This window comes from Nicotiana tabacum, chromosome 5, assembly GCF_000715075.1.
Source record: "Nicotiana tabacum cultivar K326 chromosome 5, ASM71507v2, whole genome shotgun sequence".
NCBI lineage: Eukaryota > Viridiplantae > Streptophyta > Magnoliopsida > Solanales > Solanaceae > Nicotiana > Nicotiana tabacum.
In genome coordinates, this window is record NC_134084.1 from 164,443,762 (window position 1) to 164,451,546 (window position 7,785).

A 7,785-nucleotide genomic window follows, 5' to 3' on the forward strand; every position below is an offset into this window, starting at 1 on the left:
TCTCAACTCTCTCTCTCTCTATCGGCTAGAATACTGGATTCTTCAAGAAGACAAGAAGGCAACAATTTCTTCTCCATGTTCCTTTAAAATTCTCAGGTATGTAACTACTCTCTCTCCTTGCTCTGTATTTTAATTCACTCGCTGCAGCTTTCTTCTCCTCTTGCTATTCCCTGTTCTCTCTTTTCCCATTCTGCTCAGACACTCAGTGCTCAATGTTTGAATCTCTTGCCGAGATTTTTTCTTGTTGATGCCTTGATGGTGATTCTGATATTTATTTCTGAAATGAGAAGTTGTTGCTATTTCTAGTGCGAATTTGGGAGAGCTAGGGCTTGAAGGTCTTGAATTTTGATAGTTTATAGAATTTGTGCACATATTATGTTTGGGAAAATGCTTAGCTGAGTCAAAGATTGAAATCCATAGGAAAAAACTATATTGTGAACATTTCATTGGGTATCAAGAACATTTCATTGTATAGATTAATGGGTATGTTGCTTTTCTTTTCCTGTATTGGGTATCAAGAACATTTCATTGTATAGTTTCCAGACAAGTTTATTTGGAGTTTGTTTGTTTTTCTGCTTATCTAAAATATTTATGTCACTGCTTGTAATTTCCAATAGTTCAACCTTGAATCTTTATTGGATTAAAAAAAATATATTAATATAGTTTGCTCGTCAACTCGTTATCACCACAAATTTTATATAATCGAATCAAACATTTGTCTTAAAGATAATGGTGCACCCATGTTATTAAAATCCTGGATACGCCTCTGGTGCACAGGCTGCACGCGAGGGGGCAGACTGGCGGAAGTTAAGGGAGCTCCGACATAGGCCACAACTCGGGAGTATGTACGCGAGTTCACTACCTTAATGTTGCAAATCTCGTCATTGTCCGAGGAAGATTTCCTCTTCTACTTCATGGATGGGTTGCGAAATTGGGCAAAGCATAAGTTAAGAAGACATCAAATAGCCAACGTGAACGGGGCCATCGGAGTACTTAGTCATTTGTTGACTTCAAAATGGAGCCTGCCAAGTCCAAAGAAGGCAACGCCGAGAGGGATGAGGGAGATCATGATGAGGACAACGAGAAATGCATAGCCGAGGTATACAAGGGTAACCGCAAGGGGTCATCCCATAACGGACAAGGGTCCAAGAGAAACGGTAAGGGGCCGAAAAATGGTAGGGAGTACATGCCTAAAGGAGGGAGCTACTTCTGTGAAGGATCACATCGGGCAAGTGAATGCTTAGAGTTGGGGAAGCTTGCAGCAATGATAGGGAACTTTACTCAAGCACATAAAGATGACACCGGGGGAACCGCCTGTATTAGAGGGATGTGCTTGGAATCTAAGCCCAAAGTAGGGGATTCCAAAGCCTATCTTGGCACCATGCAAATGGAGCATGGTGGCAGCAAGAAAAGTTGGACGGACATAGTTGAAGAGGATGACGAGCTATAAAGTGATGGCATGCTATCGAACTTAGACGATGCACCAAGCAGAGGGTTCAAGTTTGCCATTAAGGCTGGACCACGAAGGGCAGCCAAATAGGGAGTAGAAGCATGGACTCGATGCTTGAGAAGCTGCTAGACTTGGTTGAGTCATGGGAAGATTCAGGTCAAGAGCAAGGGGCATCCGCTGGGCGGAGGATGGAAGTCATCATTGCTAGCCGTCCAAAGTACAAACGGCGTAAGAAGAAAGGTAGCTAGTACCTTTTGAAATGGGAAGGAGAACCGCTTCATAGGGCATCATGGCTAATGGACAAAGATCTTTGGTGATGCCAAGGCGAGGTGCGCGCATATGTGTCGATGATTTGTGCCATGGGTGGCACAAAATTGGGTGGGGGAGAGTGTCATGACCCGCCACATCATTATGTCACGTAGGTGTCACTTGGCATATATTTTTGCCATATGGAAGGACTACATAAGTTAGGGAAAAGATCTTAGTGGAATATTCTAGAACTATGGAGACTTTCCTTAGAAAAGTTTTATATGCATTTGTAGTAGGGCTTGTCACACCTCCTTTTTCCGTGCCCGAGGGGCGCAGGGGAGTTTTTTCCAATTAAAGGACAATCGAAACGGGATTTATTTGTTTATTTCAGAGTCGCCACTTGGGAGTTTTAGGGTGTCCCAAGTCACCAATTTTAATCCCGAATCGAGGAAAAGAATGACTCTATATTACAGTCTGCGTACCAGAAATCCGGATAAGGAATTCTGTTAACCCGGGAGAAGGTGTTAGGCATTCCCGAGTTCCGTGGTTCTAGCACGGTCGCTCAACTGTTATATTCGGCTTATTTATCTGATTTTAAATACAATATGAACTTATGTGCAAAAATTAATTTTAAACCGCTTTTATCATTTACTGTTATTTTATAAGACTTGCAACGTTGTGAAAGCATATCTCGAACCACGTTGCATCAATGCACCCGTGATTGTTGACATATTTCGACTTGGTTGGGATTTGGATTTGGGTCACATCAATGTGCACCCGAGTTTAAGGAAATTAAATTATTAAAGGCGCGCCTAAAGCGACTAGCGTATTTATTTTGGGTAGGACCGTGGAATTTTACTAAACGGTCCATCCCGAAGTCTAAGCAATTTTTAAGGCAAATATTTACTGAGGGCCCCGCAATTTGTATTTTATTTGGCGAGGCTCATCTCATTCCCTTTTTTTTTAATGAAATTGCAACGTCATGGACACGCATCTCGAACCACGTCACAATCAATGTACCCATGATTAGAAATACATTTCGAATCCGTCGAGATTTGGATTTGGGTCACATAAATGTGCACCCGAGTTTAAGAAGGTAAGGTTTATTAAAGCGTGTCCTAAAGAGACTAACGTGTTGTTATTTTAGGAGGGTTGTGAGATTTGCAAAACAACCCGTCCTGGAAACTAAATGCTTCAATAATATACATTTAACAAGGGCCCCGCATCTGCGTGTTTTGTTTATTTTCATCGAGGCTCATCTCGTTCTTATTTTAAAAGGATATCCTATAGCAACTACGTTTCTTGTCGTGTTCGTCTCTATCAATTGAAAACGGTAGATAGTCCTAATTAATTACATGCTTGCAAGTTGTTTGTAATGGAATTCGGAAATGCTTAACAACAAAAAAAAAAGTCGGGACCGAAGCTGCGTGCACAGTCGGCCAAACAAATAATCCTGGGCCCAAATCCAGCCCACGCGCGGTTGGCCAGACCTGGGCCACTGCTCGCTCGATGCGGGCCTGCCTGATCTGTCCTCGACCTGGGCTCGACCCTTGTGAGGTTGAGGCCGTGAACTTGTTCTGGGTTCTATTGGCGTGGTTTATCAGTTATAAAAGGATCGCCTATTAAAGGGAAAGAAATTAACTAGTAGTGGATAGTTTTCATGCTTGGCCTACATTAAAGAATATACTGCACAGTTAAACTAAGTCTAAGATACAACCTATTACATTGGGAATATTTTCACCTAACAACATACATATATAAACTAACATTCAGCTAATCTACATTGATATATACTGGGCATACAGGCTACTTCCATTATCAAAACAGGAATGAAAATTATTATACAGTACATGATATCTAATGTAACAATCTATGTATAAAAGTCACTCTTCAGGTCTTTTCTTTTGTATTCATGCTCAACTTTCCAATTACATTTGACAGAGTATTAGTCATGTACCTGGTATAGAGAAACAAAAGAAGAAGGAAATGATCAGCTGAGTGGTACGCAGCAAGCACAGCAGCAGCAGATAAATGGCACAACACAGCAACAACCAAACAGCCACAAAGATGAAGTTCACACGTTGGTCGAGCAACAGACTAATAATCCCAGGAAGACAGGATAGGAAACAAAACCAGTCGAGAAAGGAAACAGAATATTTTGTGCTATAGCCACAGAAGTTCAATAACCACCAAGGCTCAGCAAATAACCAGCACAGTTTCGACAATCAAGGAGACTAAAACTCAAACCAACAGCACACAGAAAGCTCAGTGTAGCAACAATCACAGCAGAAGAAACACAGACTTCTCTTAATGGAACAAAGAACAATCCCAGTTAGGATAACCAACTTGGTTTCTTTGTGCAATTCTTGGACAGTGTTCAGTTACAGTATTTCTGGAAATTTCTTTCTGTTTTTTTTCAGTTTTCTTCAACTCACAAGACCTCTCTTCAAGACTAAAATTTCCAGCCTTTTCTCTCTTTTTCTGAAGACTAAAAGTCCAGCCTAAGACTCAAAACTCCAGCCCTCTCTTATGTTCTAAAACAGCTTATTTATAAGCTAATCGACCTAGTGCAGCTAAGCTGCCTGCATCCTCAACTTTGCAGTCTGCACATCCCTATTAAGCTCATCCTAAGCATCTTTTGATGCCAGCCTTTTTGTTCCCCACGCCTGGCTTTCTTTAATCAAGAGTTATGGGTTCATTTTAGTATTCATTTTAAATTCCCATGCTCTTATGTCTTGTTCCCCATTGGCATTAATTTAATCCCAAATTAGTACCCTACTTGTCAGCTCATTTAAACTAATCATTTTTGTTCTTTTCAAACCCCAGACTACCCTTGCTAGCCCTTGATTATCACTGCCCTGCCCATTGCAGTATCAGGGCACTTTGGGCTTTAACCATTTGATTTCAGAATTGCCCCAGCCTGGCTTTTTTAATTGTTTACAAGGTAGTTACAAACTAATATTCATAGGCAATGCCCAATTCAAACCACAATACAGGCTCATTAGTCATGCGACATTATTAGTTCGTTCATTTCATTAGTTATAGAAAACTAATCGACGACATTTATCGAGTCGACTATACTAATTATAGCAGGTAATAATCAATCGCTCACATAAACAATACATTTAGGGACCTAAAGGGCATCAGACAATTTTTGTTCAATTACTGGGACCTATATGAGTTAACTTATCTGACGATTAAACTAATCGACGTTCATGTTTATCACAGAGTACATTCAGAATCATACACAGAACACAATCGACCAAATAAAAAAGGTCTTTACAGAGATGAAAGAAATCCGAATGAAAAAATAACAAAAAATAACAAACAAACATAATGACACATACTGACCACTTAATCAAAACTATCACAAAAGAAAGGAAAACTTACCGAAAATGTTTAAATCAAACAGACCCAAATCTGATTCAACTTCGAACTTTTGAGGCCGAACAAACTTTAACCAGGGTGTTCTCACATGAGAACACCTTGATTAAGGTCTATTAGACCTCAAACCCTTGTCAAGACTGGCCGGGTTCCCCAGGTGCATGTGTTTCAAGTTCTGGATTTTCAGATCTGGATTTTTAGGAGTTGTGGGTAGATTCGGACCAAACCAAGCTTGGTTTGGTCACGAGGAAGGTCAGGGGGTATCTGGTATGAAGATGGGGTAACTTGGCATAGGTACGGGTTCGACTCAAATCTTCAAATGAAGATTCGAGACGAACGAAAGTGATTCGAGGCAAATGGATAGTAGATCCATGTTCAGGAGAGGGAGGGGGTCTTAGGGTGTTCAGGAGGCGGTCACCGGCGTTCGTGCCGCCGGGTTCTGGTGAAAGGGAAGCTAGGGCGGCTGCTAGGGTTTGGGGGGGCTTCAGTGTTTGGATGAAGACGATGAGTGGGGGGTTAGAATAGGGGGCGTGGGGTATGATAGGAGGCTTATATACGGGCCATGATTGGGAGGCTAGACCATACGGTGCCATTTGGTTAATCAAGGGGTCGGTCAAAAACGGGAATGGGTCGGGTCATGAGGGCTAATAAGGGCCATCGGATCACTGGAAATGAACGGCTCAGATTAATCATCCCTGAAACGACGTAGTTTTGGTGTTGAACTACGTCGTTTTGATGGCCTGGGGAATGGGTCGCTTGGGCTGCTTTTGGGCTTAGAATATTCAAAACAAATAGGCCCAAGTCCGGTTAATCTTGCACTATTTTCTTTTTGTTCCTTTTTCCTAATTTTAAAATTAAATAAATAGAAATTAAAACAATTATTAATTTAAACCTTTAACACAGTTATCACTCGCATATTGAAATATTCAAGTAGGTTTAAATCACCACCTAGATGCATTTCATATTTTTTGTGGATTTTCTTTTAACGACCGAATTTAATTACCCTGACATACACGCTTTGTATTTTGATCGGTAAGACTAAATGCAAAATGGACAGACCCGCAAATGATTAACAACACATGTAACGGAAAACTTGAAACATTGTATAGCGCAGTCATTTGTCGCTATTTTTTATTTTCTTTCTGGAGCGATTGCCGGTAAAGCAAAAATCACGTGCTTACAGCTGCCCCTCTTTGCCCGAAGACACGAAGGGTATTCGTGCAAAGATAAAGCGAGCGATTTTTGCCCGTCCGAATACTCCGTGTGAAGCATTTTTTTGAGAAAGATTTGACCGAACCTTTGCTTCAGAGGTTTCCTACATATCCTGGGCTGAATAGGAATCAGGTCAATGTAGTTCGGGAAATTTTGGTAGCTGGGACTACCGTGTGACTGTAGTGCTTGTTGTTGTTGTTGTGCGCTGTTGTATGCTGATGTAGGATGCTACTGCTCAACCGATCTCCCTATTACATTGCTCAAAGGAAAACAAGAAGCTAAGATAAACTGAGGATCCTGAAATCTCATCCATCTTCAACTTGTTCTTGTTGCCTTGCTTTCTTGTCGGCTACCACTTTCCTCCGATGCCTTTATCTTGTGACTTTGGGAGATGATGCTGGTCCTTTGCTGACGTTTGAATGCCAGTTTTCATCACTTTGCTTGATCCGCTGGGGACACGACTTTCTTCTTTAAATTTTCCAATGGTTTCTTCAGTGGTATGTTTCTTCATCAGCATCGTCATACTGGGCATGCTACAACGCTCCCAAACTGCTTCTTTTGAGATGCGTTCCTTTTTCCTTTTGAATTGCGCGCTTGCCTCTGCAGTTGTCTGCTTCTTGGTGCTGGGGATTTTATTGTTTCCTGCTTGGGGATCTCTGTTGTAACCTTCCGTCTTCAGGTGGGGCTACTGATTCCAAACTCTAGAGCTAAAAGTATTCCCGCATTGTACTGGTGGGCGACCTAGAACTTAAATGTATTCCCGCATTACACTGGTGGGCGACCTAGAACTTAAAATGTATTCCCGCATTATACTGGTGGGCGACCTAGAACTTAAATGTATTCCCGCATTATACTGGTGGGCGACCTAGAACTTAAAATGTATTCCCGCATTATACTGGTGGGCGACCTAGAACTTAAACTGTATTCCCGCATTATACTGGTGGGCGACCTAGGACTTAAAAGTATTCCCGCATTATACTTGTGGGCGACCTAGAACTTAAATGTATTCCCGCATTATACTGGTGGGCGACCTAGAACTTAAATGTATTCCCGCATTATACTGGTGGGCGACCTAGGACTTAAAATGTATTCCCGCATTATACTGGTGGGCGACCTAGAACTTAAAAGTATTCCCGCATTATACTGGTGGGCGACCTAGAACTTAAATGTATTCCCGCATTATACTGGTGGGCAACCTAGAACTTAAATGTATTCCCGCATTATACTGGTGGGCGACCTAGAACTTAAAAGTATTCCCGCATTATACTGGTGGGCGACCTAGAACTTAAAAGTATTCCCGCATTATACTGGTGGGCGACCTAGAACTTAAATGTATTCCCGCATTATACTGGTGGGCGACCTAGAACTTAAATGTATTCCCGCATTATACTGGTGGGCGACCTAGAACTTAAAAGTATTCCCGCATTATACTGGTGGGCGACCTAGAACTTAAATGTATTCCCGCATTATACTGGTGGGCGACCTAGAAC